The sequence below is a fragment of the Bos javanicus genome, chromosome 7, assembly GCF_032452875.1.
Source record: "Bos javanicus breed banteng chromosome 7, ARS-OSU_banteng_1.0, whole genome shotgun sequence".
NCBI lineage: Eukaryota > Metazoa > Chordata > Mammalia > Artiodactyla > Bovidae > Bos > Bos javanicus.
The window spans coordinates 46,241,918-46,260,118 of NC_083874.1; the positions used below are offsets into that span (position 1 = coordinate 46,241,918).

Sequence of the window (18,201 nt, forward strand, 5' to 3'; positions counted from 1 at the left end):
ATCTTGGGTTCCAGCTTGAGCTCTTAAAAGACCTAGGGAGTGCCTTGTTTCCATTCCTCTCAACTGCCTCCTTACATAGGGTCAGACTTTTAAAAAAATTGTGGTAAACTATTCATAGCATAATATTCACCACTTGGAAGCATACAGTTCAGTGACATTAGGTCAGTTTGTATTGTGCAACCGTTTCTATCATCCATCTCCAGAATTCTTTTCATCTTACCCAGCTGAAACTCTGTGCTCATATTAAACAATAATTCCTGCTCCCTGGGGGGAAAAACTCTTGCCACTATGGGATGAAGGGTTTTGGAGCTGTGATCTCTGATGACCTGGGCCCTGTTAGGGTGGCTCTAGGGAGTGCCAAGAAGCAGCCAAGCCCCTACAGAAGGGAGTCCTCTTTACCATGCCGGGCCTGTCCCAGTGACATTTGGAGGGTTAGACAGGTGAACTACATCATCCCCGTTTGTCAGAGAAGCTTCACAGCAACAGGGTTAAGCAGTCCAGTAACCCAGTGGCTGAACTGGGGCTTGAACTGGGGCTGCCTGGCTCCAGAGCCTGTGCCCTTAACCATTTCTGGATATTTATTGCTAAGCTCTGGGGCTCCTAGTGTCATCCCCAGACCAACAGAGTCATTGCAAGAGCACCGGGCATCGTTCTCAACTCAGCAAAGCAACCAGATCGCGCCCACCTCATCTGTGGCCTTTGAAGTCAGCGATGTCAAAAAGCGGGACAGCCTTGTCTTTAACCAGCTTTTATGGGGCCTGTCAGGGGGATGGAAGCACTTAGAGATGGCAGGCAGATAAAGGATGGGCCAGGCCTGCCCTGATAAGGTGGCCCAGGACTGGGGGAGACACCGAAGCCGCCAGGACTGTGGTTTCTGCATGGGAGTAAGCACGATTTCTGGCAGAGCCAGAGAAGCTGTGAAGACAGGCTGGCGGCCACAGGATTTAGTGGTTTAGCTTTGTTGAAATCCTCAACTTCAAGGACTTCCCCTGGTGACTGAGTTTTGTCAGGCTAATTAAGAGCAAGCCCGGCCCTGCAACAAGCCAAGCTCTGGGAATAGAAGAGGGAGGGGAAGGGTGGGCGAGGGATGCCCAGACATGGCTGGGGGGCAAGGATCTGGTGTCAATCCTGATGGATGGATGAGGCCCCCCTTGCCATGCCTGGCAAGACAGATGGTGAGGAAGATCCTAGGGTGAAGCCTGTTCCGCTTTTCACAGCTCCTCTTCCAGCTCTCCCGCCCCCACTTTCCCAAAGGCCCTGACAGGCCTGGAGCTGGGAGGACTTGTGGACTCGAGCCTGGAGGATGGTGGGGGGTTGGGCATCCTTAGATTCAGGGTTCATCCATCATCTTACTCTCACATGTGAGCTTGGCTGGAGACTAGAACTTGAGATGTATCTCATGAGGGATTGTAGGCCTGGAAGGAGGGGAGGAGACACGGAAGGGGCTGGTGAGTGTGCTCCTGGATAAAGGACTCCTCAGGGCTCTCCCAGGACTGTCTCCATGACACAGTGAGAATACCTGCCCAGGGCCTGTGCACAGTGCAGTTTCAGGGAATAGGTGGGGTCTTACTAACTAGCTAATCCTCCCCAAGCTCCTGAGATGGGAGAGGGATACTATTATCCCTATTTGACAGCCAAAGAAACTTTGGCTCAGAGAGGTTGAGTAACTCAACCAGTGTCACACAGAGTATATTTGAACCCATGTCTGATACCAGAGCTTCCCAGGTAGAGCTAGTAGTAAGGAATCTGCCTGCCAGTGCAGGAGATGCAGGAGACACAGGTTCAATTCCTGGGTGGGAATATGCCCTGGAGGAGGAAATGGCAACCCACTCCAGTATTCTTGCCTGGAGAATTTCATGAACAGAGGAGCCGAGCGGGCTACAGTCCACGAGGTCACAAAGAGTCAGACAGGACTGAGTACGAACTCACCTCACTGACACCAGAGCCTAAGCTCTTTAGCACGGGTTACCATGGACTGTACAGTCCATGGGGTTGCAGAGTCGGACACCCCTGAGCAACTTTCACTTTCACTTCATTGTCACAGAACTGGCAGCAAAGCCTGCCTGGCTATCTGCCCTCAGACCGATGCAGACAGACTGAGATGGGACCCAGATCACCTGCGGCCTCATTCAGTTCCTTCAGCATGAGAGGCTGTTGGATGCGAGCTGGGTCCCTCAGCCAGACGTATGACAGGAAGTGCGGAGGGGCCTCAAGAGCCCTGTTGGCCACTGCACGGTGCGGGGAGCAGACCAGGGGGAGCACTTGAGGGCAGGGGCCGTGTGGGGAATCTGTGCTCATACCCTGAGAAGCTGAACAATGAGCCAGGCAGTTCCTGCCTTTGCTCACAGAGCGGGAGCACAGGCTGAGGGGCACGGGGTGGGAGTAGGGCTCAGGAGTCAGGGGCCCCAGCTGAGATGGAGGGGGCGCTGGGTCTGGGAGGATGAGTGGGAGTTGGGGGGTGAGCTCTTCCTTCCTCAGGGAGTGGGGTGAAGAGCACTGCTGCTGGGCAGAGGAGTCCAGAGGTCTGTTTGGTGAAAACCCCAGCTCTGCTGAGTTCATGACCTTGAGCAATTTAACCTCTCTGTGCCTTTCTGCATCCTGCAAATAAAAATAGTCCATGTGGCATGTGGTTGTTTTGAAGACCAGATAAATTAATGCAGACAGAAAGCTAGGTCTGTCCTCAGTAAACTGTGAAATGACCATGGAGGCTCTGGGCTGCTGCTGTTCTCCCAGCTGAGAAATACTAGCAGGCACAACCTTTGTGCAGAGGTGGAGGAAGGGGCCCAGCTGCGTGACCTGCGAGTGGGCAGGTTGCCCGTGTCTTACTGCCCTGGCTCCCCTGACTCCCTCACTTCCTACTTGTTTATATGGGTCTTCCCAGTGTGACATGTCAAGTGTTGTCCAATAGAACATTTTCCAGGGTTGGTGGTGCTCCTCTAGCTTGACTAAGAGTTAGTTAAAGCTTGTGGGGAGCACCATCCCAAACAGTGGAGAGGTGCTTGCTTCTTTCAACACACTGTCTTTGATCGGTCTTGGTCTTCCTGGTGCAAGGCACCAAGCTAGGCTCTGGGAGAACAAGCCAGTCACAGTCCTTGCCCTTGAGAGCTCACAGTCCACGGAGAAGGCATTATTCATTCATTCATGCATTCACTCAGCCACCATTTACCAAGCACCTGCTTTGTGCCAGCGACCTTTCTAGACATTGAGAACTCAGTGGGGAACAGGACAGTCGGCAACTGCCCCCAGGTTACTCTTGTGGTTTGCTTTTCTGGGATGGCAGCAAGATGCAATCAGTCTAGAGTGATCGCCATGACCCTCAGTCCCTACTATGCGCTGGGCACTGGGAATCCACTGTGGGCAGTAGGGCAGAGTGGTTAACAGCTGGGTCTCTGGGTCCCGTAGCCTGGGTTTGTATCTTAGCTCTGTTTACTGGCTGTGAGACCCTAGGCAGGCTGGATCTGAGTCTGCTTTGTCTGTAAAATAGGGATGCTAATGGTACCTTCCTCATGGGGTCACGGTAAGGATGAAATGCAATGAGGTGTGAAAGGCACTCAGCACTTGGCACGCTAACTGCACTTACACAACACCCACCTGTTGGGACTGTTGTCATCACCCTCCTCCAGCTTTCAGGGGCTCACCTGAGACCCTGGGAGGACTATCCTCTCTTCCCCGTCAATTGTAGGATTTAACATGCAAGTACTGTTAGAAAAGTCATGCATGTAATTCTGGTTCAAGGTTAACCAATCTCCTTTTCTAAGTAACCTTTAAAAATCAATTAGACTCTGTAAATGAACTATATGGGAATACAATCTTGACAAGTGTGGATACATGTATATGTATAGCTGATTTACTTTGCAGCACAGCAGAAACTAACGCAACATTATAAATCAACTATACTCCCCCAAAACTTAATTTAAAAATAAAAAGAAATAAAAACCAATTAGAAAAAGGCAGATAGCCCAGTGGAAAGATGGGTAAAGATTTGAGCAAATAGTTCACAGGAAAAGAAAGAAGAACAGCTTATTAGCAAATGAAAAGAAGTTCAATCCTGTCTATATTTTTTAAAAATATCTATTAACATAGCAAGATACAATTTTCACCTTGCAAGCAAATGAAGGTTTAAAATTTTGCTGATACCTTTTGTTGGAAAGGATATGGGGAAATAGACATATTCACATAAGTGAGTGGGGAGTGTGAATTGGTGCAAGATCTGTGGAGAAAGTTTGGAAGGTTCTATTAAAAATGCACCATCCTTTTGACTTAGCATTTCTATATACAGAAACTTATCTTATGGATATGTTAATAAATTAATGCAGTGATATGCATCTAAGGACATTTACTACCTCCCTGTTTATTGTAGAGAAAAAAAAAGAAAGAACTATAAACATCCACCAATGGAGGACTGGTTAAACTAAGGTACTTGAATACAGTGGCATACCCAACAGCCGTTATAAGGTACCGGGGCCCTAAAATGTATCTTGCAGATCTTAACATATTGCTAAGATATGTTTTTTTTTAAGGTATAGAAAAAGGAAAGTGTAGAGCAATATGCCCATTTGGTTTACTCTCATTTGGGTTAAAAAGTATAAGCTGTGTAAAACACATGTTTATATGTACAGAATATACCCCAAGGAAATGCGTAAGAAACCACTCACAGTGGTTTCCTTCAGACAGAGGTCCCGGGAGCTTGAGCAGGAAGGGAGATCTTCATTCTACCTTCTTGTATTCTCAGATTTTTTTTGTATCTGTGAATTACTAAAATAATTACAAGGAAAAAATCAAGCCGACTGAAGCTACTCATTGCTAGTTACAACATTCATAGTTAAAAGATGAAATCTTGTTCCAAGTTTTTCTGGTTTGTGTTTTTGTGTGCGGACTGATACAGTATTCTTCCTCTGAAATCCTCCTGATTAGCTAAGAGATGGCTCTCAGGCAGGGCTGCCCATTTAGATGGTTTCAACGTAAACCAGCGTCCTGCCATTGCTTTGATTGAGGTGGAGGAGAAAGCCCAGGGGTTGAGCCTGACCTAGCTGGTGACGAGGGACCCCTCTCCTTCCTGAGTGTTTGATCCTGCATTCTTATCTCCCCCTGTAGGATCAGAATCCAAAAGCCTCTAGGGTGAGGCTTGAGGTTCTCAGAGCATCCTCAGTACCAACCTTACCCCTGTACTGGTGAGTAGGTAGGTGTTTTCTAGGAGCGAGACCACACACCCAGGTGGTCCTGGAGTTGTTGTTGAGTCGCTAAGTCATGCCTGAATCTTTGCAACCCCATGGACTGCAGCACATCCACTTTCCTGTCCTTCACTACCTCCGGAAGTTTGCTCAGACTCAAGCCCATGAAGTCAGTGATGTCATCCAACAGTCTCAACCTCTGTCGCCCCCTTCTCCTGCTCTCAATCTTTTGCAGCATCAGGGTCTTTTCCAATGACTCTGCTCTTCTCATCAGGTGGCCAAAGTATTGGAGTTTTAGTATCAGTCCTTCCAATGAGTTTTACAGGTTGATTTCCTTTAGGATTGGCTGGTTTGATCTCCTTGAAGTCCAAGGGACTCTCAAGAGTCTTTTCCAGCACCGCAATTCAAAAGCATCAACTCTTGGGTGCTCAGCCTTCTTTATGGTCCCAGCTCTCACATCCATACATGACTAATGGGAAAACCATAGGTTTGACTATATGGACCTTTGTCAGAAAACTGATGGCTCTGCTTTTTAATATGCTGTCTAGGTTTGTCATAGTTTTCCTTCCAAGGAGCAAGCATCTTTTCATTTTGTGGCTGCAATCACTGTCCACAGTGATTTTCAAACCCAAGAAAATAAAATCTGTCACTGTTTCCACTTTTGGAGGTATGGCTAAAATGAATCCTTCCAATCGGTGAGAAAATCTATTTTTTGTGAGGGCTATTAGGACAGCTTTCATGTGTATGGAACTTGGGGCACAGTCTACTGTTTGTCCCTGAATTTTTGGTAGCTAGAGGTGACTTCTGTCAGGAAGTAGAGAGGTAGGAGCTTTTAGAGCAAGCAGCCTGCAAGCTGACTTGTAACTTCTAATAGTAATTCAGAAGCCAGAATGCCCATACTTTTTTCTCCCTCATTCCCTCTCACCCCTTCTTCTTCCTTTCCTTTTCCTCTTTCTCACTGTTTTCCTGTTTAAAATTTTTATTAGTTTTTGTTTTAAATTTCATGTAAAAAAATAAAAATTACATTTGCAAATGGTTTAGAGTCAGATGTTACTAGACTTGTGTAAACACACACAGGCACACACCCCCCATATCCTGGTCCTGGACTTCTGCCCACTTCCCTCATTTTCTACTTCTCAGAGGCCACTATTGATACTACTAGTAATCTAGTGGATTCTTTTGATATTTCCCTCTGTGTCTCTAAATAATGTACTTATGCTGCTGCTTGAATTCTTCCATCTTTGGCATTGTTGATTGACTTTCTGCTGTGGAAATGAGGATTTAACTCTCTTTTCATCATCACCTGCACTTCTCCTCTCCCATTGTTCTAAAATAGTTAATAGCATAATTTCATTATATCGGTGTTTGGTGGTTGAATTATTGTGACCCTTGAAGTTCTGTTCATAGCTGAACTATGATGACTCGTACTTTCCTGACCATTTCCTCTCGTCAGTTACCTTTTTTCCACCTCTGCTCAGTGTTTTGTTATAGGTCACTAGTTCAACACCAAACTCCTCTCTAGCTGAATAAAGTCTGTCTTAAAATTGTTTCCACAAACTTTATTCTATCGTGTCCACCTTCTGAGAAAATCTCTCCCACAGCCTCTGAACTTGGTCGGGTGCTTTCTAGATCTGCTATCCAGTTTTTGTTCCAGGTTTCTTCATTAGCATATTGGCGATTCCCTCAGTTTTATTTTTCTGCTGATCTTCTATTTCCTGGATCCCATATCCTCCTCTTTCTTTGGTTTCTTCTTTGCTTTAGTGGAGCGCATTTTTTTCACATTAACTTATAAAGAACTAAGTATTTTTTGTACCCTTGGATATTTTAAAATGTATTTATTCTAGCCTCATGCTTACTTGATGGTTTGGCTGGGTATAGAATTCTGGGTTGGAAATAATCTTTCAAAACTTTGATGGCCTTGTGCCATTGTCTTCATGGTTACAGTGTTGCCAAGAAGGCCATTAGTGAAATCTGTTTCTCTCTCTCCCTCTCTACTATAGGAAATTTTCTTTGCTCTGGTTGTTTTGAAATTTTGTATGCAGTTCTTTAGAGTAGATATATTTTTACTCATCGTGCAGGGCACTTTGTGAGCATTTTTGAAACTTATATCCTTCAATTCTGGTTGTTGCTGCTGCTGCTAAGTCGCTTCAGTCGTGTCCGACTTTGTGCGACCCCATAGACAGCAGCCCACCAGGCTCCCCTGTCCCTGGGATTCTCCAGGCAAGAAAGAACACTGGAGTGGGTCGCCATTTTCTTCTCCAATGCATGAAAGTGAAAAGGGGAAGTGAAGTCACTCAGTCATGCCCCAACTCTTCGCTATTACCTATGAAAATTGTTTCCTTGATTATTTCCACTTTCATTTCCCCTCTTTTTATTTTCTACCTCCCCACCTACTCCCTGAAACACCTATTATTTAGAGGTGCATGTATTGAACTATTTCCTCAATATTCTCATTTATTTCTCTTCCATTTTTTTTTTGTTTTCTCTATTTTCTGGGCTGTTTATCTTTGAAATTTTTATGCATTGTATTTCTTCCATCATTTAAAAAATTTTCCAAGATCTCTCTCTTGTTTTCTAAACATTCCTTTTTAAAATAACATCTTGTTGTTGATTCATAGATATAATATTTTCTCTAAGGTACTGTGATTTCACTCAAGTTTTCTTCTCCTTCCCTACTTATTTTGGTCTCTATGTTTCATATTATATAGTCTCCACAAGTGCCTTGTTATTCTTGATTGCCTGATCACCTTTAAGAGTAGAGGTCATTTAAAAGCTGACTTGAAAGCTCTGTGTCCTTTAGGTGGGGCTGTTTAAACTATGAACTTCATGTAGCATAATCTAGGTAGGCTGTTTGCAAGAGAATCCTCACTGTTGATGTCTTTTGAATGTATCTCTTGCACTAGTAAGATTGTTCAGAGAAATTGTCTCCAGTCTTCTGCCTAGAAGGTATACATTTGGCTCTCAGCATTCATGGACTTTAGGAGGGAAAGAAGGCTAACTATCTCCTTAGTATGTGTATTACTAGTCTGCTCAGGCTGTCATAACAAAATACCACAGTCTGGGTGGCTTAAACAACAGAAATTTATTTTCTCACTGTTTTGGAGACTAGAAGAGCAAAGACAGAGGCTTGGTTCTGGTGAGGCCTCTCTTCAGAAGGCCACCTTCTCCCTGTACCTCACATGATCTTTCTACTGTGGGCAGGAGGAAGGAGAATGCTTTGGTGTCACCCCTTCCTCTCCTTATCAGGACAATAGTTCTACTGAACAGAACCCTAACTTATGACCTCATTTAACCTTAATGACCTTCTTAAAGGCCCAAACTCCAAATATGATAATGTGGGGAGTTCAGTTCAGTCACTCAGTCGTGTCCAACTCTTTGTGACCCCATGGACTGCAACATGCCAGCCTCCCTGTCCATCACCAACTCCTGGAGTTTACCCAAACTCATGTCCATTGAGTTGGTGATGCCATCCAACCATCTCATCCTCTGTTGTCCCCTTCTCCTCCTGCCTTCAATCTTTCCCAGCATCAGGGTCTTTTCAAATGAGTCAGCTCTTCACATCAGGTGGCCAAAGTGTTGGAGTTTCAGCTTCAGCATCAGTCCTTCCAATGAACATTCAGGACTGATTTCCTTTAGGATGGACTGGTTGGATCTCCTTGCAGTCCAAGGGACTCTCAAGAGTCTTCTCCAACACCACAGTTCAAAAGCATCAATTCTTCAGCACTTAGCTTTCTTTACAGTCCAACTCTCACATCCATACATGACTACTGGAAAAACCATAGCCTTGACTAGATGGACCTTTATTGGCCAAGTAATGTCTCTGCTTTTTAATATGCTGTCTAGGTTGGTCATAACTTTTCTTCCAAGGAGTAAGCGTCTTTATTTCATGGCTGCAGTCACCATCTGCAGTGATTTTGGAGCCCAGGAAAATAAAGTCAGCCACTGTTACTCCATCTATTTGCCATGAAGTGATGGGACCAGATGCCATGATCTTTGTTTTCTAAATGTTGAGCTTTAAGCCAACTTTTTCACTCTCCTCTTTCACTTTCATCAAGAGTTCTTTATTTTATCTGCCATAAGGGTGGTGTCATCTGCATATCTGAGGTTACTGCTATTTCTCCCAGCAATCTTGATTCCAGCTTGTGCTTCATCCAGCCCAGCATTTCTCATGATGTACTCTGCATATAAGTTAAATAAGCAGGGTGACAATATACAGCCTTGACATTCTCCTTTCCTGATTTGGAACCAGTCTGTTGTTCCATGTCCAGTTTTAACTGTTGCTTCCTGACCGGCATACAGGTTTCTCAAGAGGCAGGTCAGGTGGTCTGGTATTACCATCTCTTTCAAAATTTTCCACAGTTTATTGTGATCCACACAAAGGCGTTGGTATAGTCAATAAAGTAGAAATAGATGCTTTTCTGGAACTCTCTTGATCTTTTGATGATCCAGCACATGTTGGCAATTTGATCTCTGGTTCCTCTGCCTTTTCTAGAACCAGCTTGAATATCTGGAAGTTCACGGTTCACGTATTGTTGAACCCTGGCTTGGAGAATCTTGAGCATTACTTTACTAGCATGTGAGATGAGTGCAATTGTGCGGTAGTTTGAGCATTCTTTGGCATTGCCTTTCTTTGGGATTGGAATGAAAACTGACCTTTTCCAGTCCTGTGGCCACTGCTGAGTTTTCCAAATTTGCTGGCATACTGAGTGCAGCACTTTCATAGCATCATCTTTTAGGATTTGAAATAGCTCAACTGGAATTCCATCACCTCCACTAGCTTTGTGTGTAGTAATGCTTTCTAAGGCCCACTTGACTTCACATTCCAGGATGTCTGGCTCTGGGTGAGTGATCACACCATCGTGATTATCTGGGTTGTGAAGATCTTTATTGTATAGTTCTTCTGTGTTTTCTTGCCAACTCTTTTTATGGGGAGTTAGGCCTTCAATATGTGAATTTGTGAGGGGTATAATTCAGTTCATAATGGTATGTAAAATTTCACTTAACTGTTCTGTTTTCATTCTCATACTTTCATCTTCTGCTGTGTTTGATGACCTCAATTCTGTTTCATCCTCTCTAGAAAATAATCTTCGAGTCTACTGCTGGAGTGGTGATTAGGCTGCCACCCAGGTACATTGAATGAGAATGGGTCTCTGAAGGTCTGACGGTTCTTAAATAGATTATAAACCAATTCTTCTTTTAATAGGTGCACATTCACTGCCACTTCTAATGTTGCTTCTAATTCCTGACTAGTTGACTTTTGGCCTGCATTACTGTTGACTTAGGACTCAGTTTTTCAGGTCTGCTAAATTGGTTACCATTTATCCAGCTTCCAAAATGTTCTTGCTTTTGTAATCTCTCCTGTTTTCTCTCTCCATGGGAATTATATCCTAAAAATATCTTTCTGTTGTCAGCTTGTGTTTCTGGAGGAAGTAGAGGTAAATGTATGTTTGTCTCATTCTCCATCTTTAACTGGACACCATATGTCTCCTTCCCTTGAAAGCAGTGGAAGCCCATCTGAGGAGTTAGCTTTGGTTCCCAGTCCATTTCTCCACCAACTCTGGTGTTTCCACAAAACATGTCTGTAGCATCCAAATGCATTTGATTTTGATGTGTTGAGTGATTTCTGGGGACCAATAGTCTGACATCACTTGACCAAAAGATAGAAATATACTCTGAGCTCATCACAAGTATGCAAACAATTTTAATACACTCAGAAAATGATTTGTGCTTCAAGTTCAACAAAGCTTCCACATTTTCCTGAACAGCATCTCCTTACATTTAAAAACTTGATATATTTCCAGGGGAATCTAATCCATATGTTTCCTATTTTTGTTTTTTTTGTTTTTTTGTTTTGCTTTTAATGCATCTTAATATTGTTTCATAAAGCACTATTTAAGCTAACATTCTTTATTAGCTTTTTTTCCCTTAAGTAAGCCTTTTCCATTAGCTTTTATTTAGAACTGTATTTTTTTCAAAACTTGCCGACCACCAAGTTGAATTGAACCCCTAAATGTCTGAGTTTCACTTGAAAGTTTGACTTGTCTTGGCGTCTAGTTAGGGCAAACCCATATTTTCTAAAATCTTGTGTTTTCTGTCTGTGTTTCCCAGCTAAGCAGATCTGTACCCAGAACCCATTCCACAGAATCCTATACTCCATGGTAATTTGGACCAGAAAGAAAGTACCTACATGCAGCATACCTCTTGTTGTGGTCAACCATGCACTGGATAGATAAGAGTAGAAGGAAATATTCCCCTGCCTTGGGGAGTTCAGTCTACTTAGGGAGATGAGTAAGAAAAGAAAGTCTTTCATTTCCTTCCTGTATGTCAGATAATGGACACTTGGCCATGATTGTCCTATTTAAACCCAATGATACACATGTATTTTATCTAAATTAATCCTCTTAATAAGTCTTCAGGATGAATATAATTATTACCCCAATTTACAGAATAAGGGCACTTGAGACTCCAAATGTTGCTGAGCTTGCCCGAGATTGTACAACTATGAAGTGGTAGAGAGGCTGGTTTAGAAGGTAGGCAGAATTCCAACACATGAAAAGCAGGAACATGATTTAGGTACCTGGTTTGGAATGAGTATTCAATAGTGGTTGTGAAATAAATATAACAGGGCCAATGATACATCCTGTAAAGCTGAGAGAAGACTTATGAGGGCTGCCACCACTAAGAAAGATGTCCTAGAGGAGACTATTATCCCAAACCTGTCTTCACTTGCTCTGCTGCCATGTCCAGGTGACTGTCGTCTGTTACCTGGATACCTACTTTGCTGCTGTTGTTCAGCCACTCAACCATGTCTTGACTCTTTGCGACCCCATGGCCTGCAACACACCAGGCTTCCCTGTCCTTCACTAGGATACCTATTGGAGCCTGTCAACTGCTCTCCCCACTTTCCTTCTTGCCCCATTACTAACTGTTCTCCACACAGCAGCCAGCATGATCTTTTTTTTTTTCTATTCAAGGTAAAATTTATCTACAGTGACATGCATACAACTTAAGTATTTAATCTGACGAATTTTAACAAAATGTATATACCCATGTAACCAACACCACATTCAAAACATAGAACATTTCTATTACCCTGTATTCCCTTTTTGTCAATACCTACCTCTGATAGGCAACTAAAATTCTTGTTACTATAACCATAGATTAGTTTTGTATGTTTTGAGTTTCATGTAAATGAAATTACACATTATAACTCATTTGTGTCTGTTTTTTTTTTTCCAATCAGGATGTTTTAAGATTCATCCCTGCTGTTCTGTGTAGTTGTACCTCATTTCTGAAATTGTGAAATAGTATTTCAGCTATAAAAATATCAACTTTATTGATTGATTTTTGTGTTGAAGGAGATTGTTACAGTTTGGAATTATTGTGAGTGAAAGTGCTACATTCTTGTACAAGAGAGTTAGTGAACATACATTTTTATTCTCTTGAGTGACTAAGAATGCAATTGCTGGTCATACATAGATACATATTTAATATTTTAAGAAAATGTAAAAATGTTTCCAAAGTTCTTTCACTGCTTTATACTTCTATCAGCAATGTATGGGGGCTGTGTTTGTTCTTTTTCCCCCTGAGACACTAGGACAGTGAAAAATAAAAAAGATAACACCCAGTGGTGGAGAGACAGAGGGAGCTGGAATAATTGGATATGGACATGGGGAAAATACAGCTTGGCCTATTCTCTGTGTGAGGTAGAAGTCAAGGCTTGCTTTTTTCTCATTAGCAATATATAGGTGTTCCAGCATTATTATTATTATATTACTATGTAGCATTAATTTTTAAAAAAGACTTTACTTTTGCAATGGAATTGTCTTGGCTCATTTGTCAAAAGGCATGTATGTTAGAGTCTCTTTCTGGGTTATCCATTCTATTCCACTGATATATTTGGTGATCTTTATGCCAACACTGAAAGGACAACATTGGAAGGACTGATATCTGAACATGAAGCTCCAATACTTTGGCCACCTGAGGCGAAGATCTCACTCACTGGAAAAGACCCTGATGCTGGGAAAGATTGAGGGCAGGAGGTGAAGGGGGCAACAGAGGATGAGATGGTTGGATGGCATCACCAAGTCAACAGACATGAATTTGAGCAAACTCCAGGAGATAGTGAAGGACAGGGAACCTGGCGTGCTGCAGTCCATGGGGTCACAAAGAGTCAGACATGACTTAGCGACTGAACAACAACATGCCAACACTACACAATATTAATTTTTTTAAATTATTTTAACCGAGTTATAATTGATATATTAGTTTTGGGTATACAGCATAATGATTTATTATTTGTATGTATTGCAAAATGATCACCATAATAAGTCCATGTAGCATCCATCACCATACATAGTTACTGTTTTTTTCTTGTGATAAGAACTTTCAAGATCCATTCCCCTGGCTACTTTCAAATATGCAATATAGTATTATTAAGTACAGTCATCATGCTGTGCTTAACATTCCCATGACTTACTCATCTATAACTGAAAATTTATACTTTGTGACCCCTTTCACTCAGTTAACAACCCCTAACCCTCACTTCAGGCAACCACTAATCAGTTCTCTACATCCCAAACTTGGGATTCGTTTTTCATATTTCATGTATAAGTGAGATCATATGATGTTGTCTGTCTCCTCTGACTTATTTCACGTATCATAATGCCCTCAATGGCTTCCCTGGTGGCTCAGACAGTAAGGAGTCCGCCTGTGATGTGGGAGACTTGGGTTCGATCCCTGGGTCGGGAAGATCCCCTGGACAAGAAAATGGCAACCCACTATTCTTGTCTGGAGAATCTCAAGGACAGAGGAGCCTGGAGGGCTACAGTCCATACAGTCACAGAGAGTCGGACACAACTGAGCGACTAACACACAATGCCCTCAGTGTCCACCCATGGACCTTGTTCCAAATGAACCTTTTTATGGCTCAGTAATATTCGTGTGTGTGTGTGTCCCCTTTATCATTATGAAATGACCCTCTTTTTCTGGCATTATTCATCACCTGCTTTCTCCTGATTAGACTTTGCCTGATATACCTTTTTATGTATTTTTACTTTTAATGTATCTGTGTCTCATTTTGAAGTCCATTTTTCCTTGAGAATACATGGTTGTGTTTTATCTATATTGAGAATTTCTGCTTTTAGTTGGACTATTTAGAATAAAATTTAATATTAGTATATATATATAGTTGAGTTTAAGTATATCATCTAACTATTTATATTCTATTTGTTTCTACTGTTTTAATACCTTTTTAATAATATATTTTCCCTGCTTTGTCAGAGTTTTTAAATGATTCTGTTTTCCCCTACTCATGGCTCATTATGTTAACCTTCATTTTACTGTGGTTTTTCACTTGTAGTAATGCTGGGAGGGACTGGGGGCAGGCGGAGAAGGTGATGACAGAGGATGAGATGGCTGGATGGCATCACCGACTCGATGGACATGAGTCTGAGTGAACTCCGGGAGTTGGTGATGGACAGGGAGGCCTGGTGTACTGCGGTTCATGGGGTCACAAAGAGTCGGACACGACTGAGTGACTGAACTGAATTAATTTTAGTTTTTAAATGTTTGTATTTAACTTGCCACAGTATATTTTAAAATAATTTTATATCATGTTGTTTATAACATAAGAACTTTACGACAGTATAGTTCAATTTACCCACTCCTATTTCTTTTGCGATTTAAAAAAAAAATTAAACTTCACTTCCAGATATGTAATAATGCCAAAATCTCTCTTCTCTCTGTTGCATTAAACAGTCAAGTCTCTCTTAAAGGAAATCGGAAACCTTTTTATTTTGTAATAACCTGAGACTTACAGGAAAGTTATAAAATGAGGATGGAGATTTCCTATGTACCCTCCACCCGGCTTCCCTTAATGTTCACTAACATCTTACAAACCATAGTACATATGTTAAAAACTAAGAAATCAACACTGACACAATACTGTTAAGTAAACTAGATTTTATTCACATTTCATTAGTGTTTCTGATGTCCTTTTTCTGTTCCAGGAGCCAATCCAGAGTCCCACCACGCACTTAATTATCTTCTCTCCTGGGACAGTAGTGTTAGTCTCTCAGTCACATCCTGGTCCTTGCCAATCACCTCCCACAGTCCTTACTGATCTATGACAGTTGCTTATCTTTACTAGTCTTTCATGGTCTTGACACTCTTATAGAGTTGTTTCGTAGAATGTCCCTCACTCTGGGCTGAGTGTTTGCTCATGATTAGGTTGAGGTTGTACAAAGATACCCCAGTAGTGATGCGCCCTTCTCAGTTACCCCATCAGGGGGCATGTGATGTTAATACTTACTACTGGTGGAGCTAACAGTGATCACCAAGCTGAGGCAGTGTCTGCCAGGAGTTTCCACTGAAAGTTATTTTTCCTTAATATCTGGAAGAAATACTTTGAGACTATGCAAATATCCCATTTCTCCTCAAACTTTCTCCCACTAATTTTAGCATCCATCAATGGATCTTAGCTGTAACAAATTTCAGGATGTTCTAATGGTGGTTTTCAGTTTCCCTTACCCCTTCTAGACTTCCCTGGTGGCTCAGATGGTAAAGCGTCTGTCTAGAATGCAGGAGACCCGGGTTTGAGCCCTGGCTTGGGAAGATCCCCTGGATAAGGAAATGGCAATCCACTCCAGTACTATTGCCTGGAAAATCCCATGGACAGGAGGGCCTGGTAGGCTGCAGTCTATGGGGTCACAAAGAGTCAGACACAACTGAGAGACTTCACTTTCACTTACCCCTTCTGCTTGTGTTAATTGGAATTCTTGAAAGAACCATTCCTTCTCATCCATGTCTCTCCCTCTCTTAGTTTTGGTCCTTGTATGTATTTTTTATCCTACAGGTTATTCTGTTGTTATACATTTTATTGCTTAAATTATTTCAACTTTGGCCAAGGAGAACTCTTTGATATTGATTCCTGAGCCCTTTATAGGTATCCTCATTTTTTTTTTTTTTTGATCACCTTGTCACTTTCTGGCACACAAGAAGCTCCAGACTCCTCTTGTATTTTCTGTGACCCAGGTTTGGATTTAACCACTTATCTAAGAATGCTTCCCTGGTATCTTAGTTGGTAAAGAATCCGCCTGAAATGTAGGAGACCCTGGTTCGATTCCTGGGTTGGGAAGATCTGCTGGAGAAGGGATAGGCTACCCACTCCAGTATTCTTGGGCTTTCCTGCTGGCTCAGTCAGTAAAGAATCCGCCTGCAATGCAGGAAACCTGGGTTTGATCTTTGAGTTGGGAAGATTCCTAGGAGAAGGGAACAGCTACCGACTCTAGTATTCTGGCCTGAAGAATTCCATGGACTGTACAGTCCATGGGGTTGCAAAATGTTGGACACGACTGAGCAATTTTCCCTTTCACTTTCCAAGGATCCCTGGTTGTGGTGGTGGTTGTCTTGGGGTTTTTTGCTTTTTAATTGAAGAGTGATATTTAGAAGCTAAAATCTGTGCAGTGAAGTCCTCAGTAGTATTGAAATGTCATTGTTTCTAGTGTCTGTCAGCACCAAACTTGGATATATATACACACTAACTTATTCATAGACTCATTTATGTTTATTTTTGTATCTGTCAGAGTGAATATATTTTAAAAACAATTGATTTCTTATTGAGTTCTTATTGATTCTCAAACAATTGAGTTCTTATTGATACTTTTAATTGCAACCCAATACCAGTGTCCCTTCTGACCTTCCCCATTTGCTTCTTTGTAACTGCTTTTATAGAAAGTTAGAAACAGAATTTTCATTATTTACCCTATATCTGTTTATTTGTTCAACTCTAGTATACATTGGAAGTTGCTTCAAAATTGTTAACCCATATCTCTGTGAGAAACAAATTTACCAAATACAAACTGTATTTGAGTACAGTTCTTTTTCTTTTTAGCTCTATAGTACCTAATTCAAATATGGTTTTTGAAAGTTACTAAGGTTCTTCACTTTTCAATTCTCTCCAGTGTGCTTATGCTGTTCATTAGTAATGCTTAGATTATATATTAAGATTACAATTTATATTCCATCATGTGTTCCCACCACATCCTGGTTGATTGTATTTTATATAAATTTACATGCAGTGAAACTTCCTCGCCGCCACAACTGGTGAAAGTCCGTGTACAGCAACGAAGACTGAGCACATCCCAAACCAAACAAACATATACAGAAAACTTGCTCTTTGTAATGTACAGTCCTAAGGGTGCATACAGTCATGTCTTCACCACCAGACTTGTGATACAGAACAGAAAAGTTCTAGCAACCCGTACATTCTCTCTTAATTTGTATTATATCAGCCCCTTCACTGTCCTCTATCCCTGACAGCTACTTGTCGTGAGTTTGTTTGCCTTTTTCAAAATTCGTAAAAATGGAAGTGTAGGATATATAGATTTTAGGTCTGACTTCTTCCATTTAGCCAAATGCATTTAAGATTTATCTATGTTGCATGAATCAGTAGTTAGTTTCTTTTCATTGTTAGCTTTTATTTATTGTTTTTTATTGTATGGATGAACCATCGGCATGGTGATTATCCATTCACTAATTTAAAAGTGTCTGGGTTGTTTTCAGCTTTCGGTGATTATGAGTAAAGATGGTATATAAATGTATAGGTTTCTGTGTGAAATTAAGTTTTTACCCAAGAGAAATAAAGAGTCCTGGACTGTTTGGTCTTATGGTAGTTCTACATTTAACTTTATATATTAAAAAAAGCTGACAAATTGTTTGCAGCAGTAGCTTTCTTATTTTGTATTTCTACCTTCAAGGTATATAAGTTCCAGTTGTTTTGCACCCTTGCCAGCAACTGGTTTTGCCATAAAAACAGAGCAAAAAAAAAAAAAAAAAACAGAGCAAACAAAAACCCCATAGGCATTCTTAGTATGTAGTGATTTCACTGTGGTTTTAATTTGCGTTTGCCTGATGACTAATGATATGGAGCATCTTTTTATGTGTTTATTTTCCCTTTGTATATCTTTGATAAAGTGTTTAAATTTTTGGCAATCTTTAATTAGATTGTTTTCTTTCTAAGTTAATTTTT

The 18,201-nt window shown here is 41.6% G+C and overlaps 1 protein-coding gene and 1 non-coding gene across 17 annotated transcripts in view; both read left to right on the plus strand.

Annotated features, from left to right (window-relative positions):
- The window catches only part of LOC133251295 (uncharacterized), a 293,640-nt gene that overhangs the window by 184,359 nt on the left and 91,080 nt on the right, over positions 1 to 18,201 (plus strand). The window lies entirely within an intron of this gene.
- Positions 15,714 to 15,785, plus strand: TRNAS-AGA (transfer RNA serine (anticodon AGA)). Its single transcript has one exon. It is a non-coding gene; the product is annotated as a tRNA-Ser (tRNA).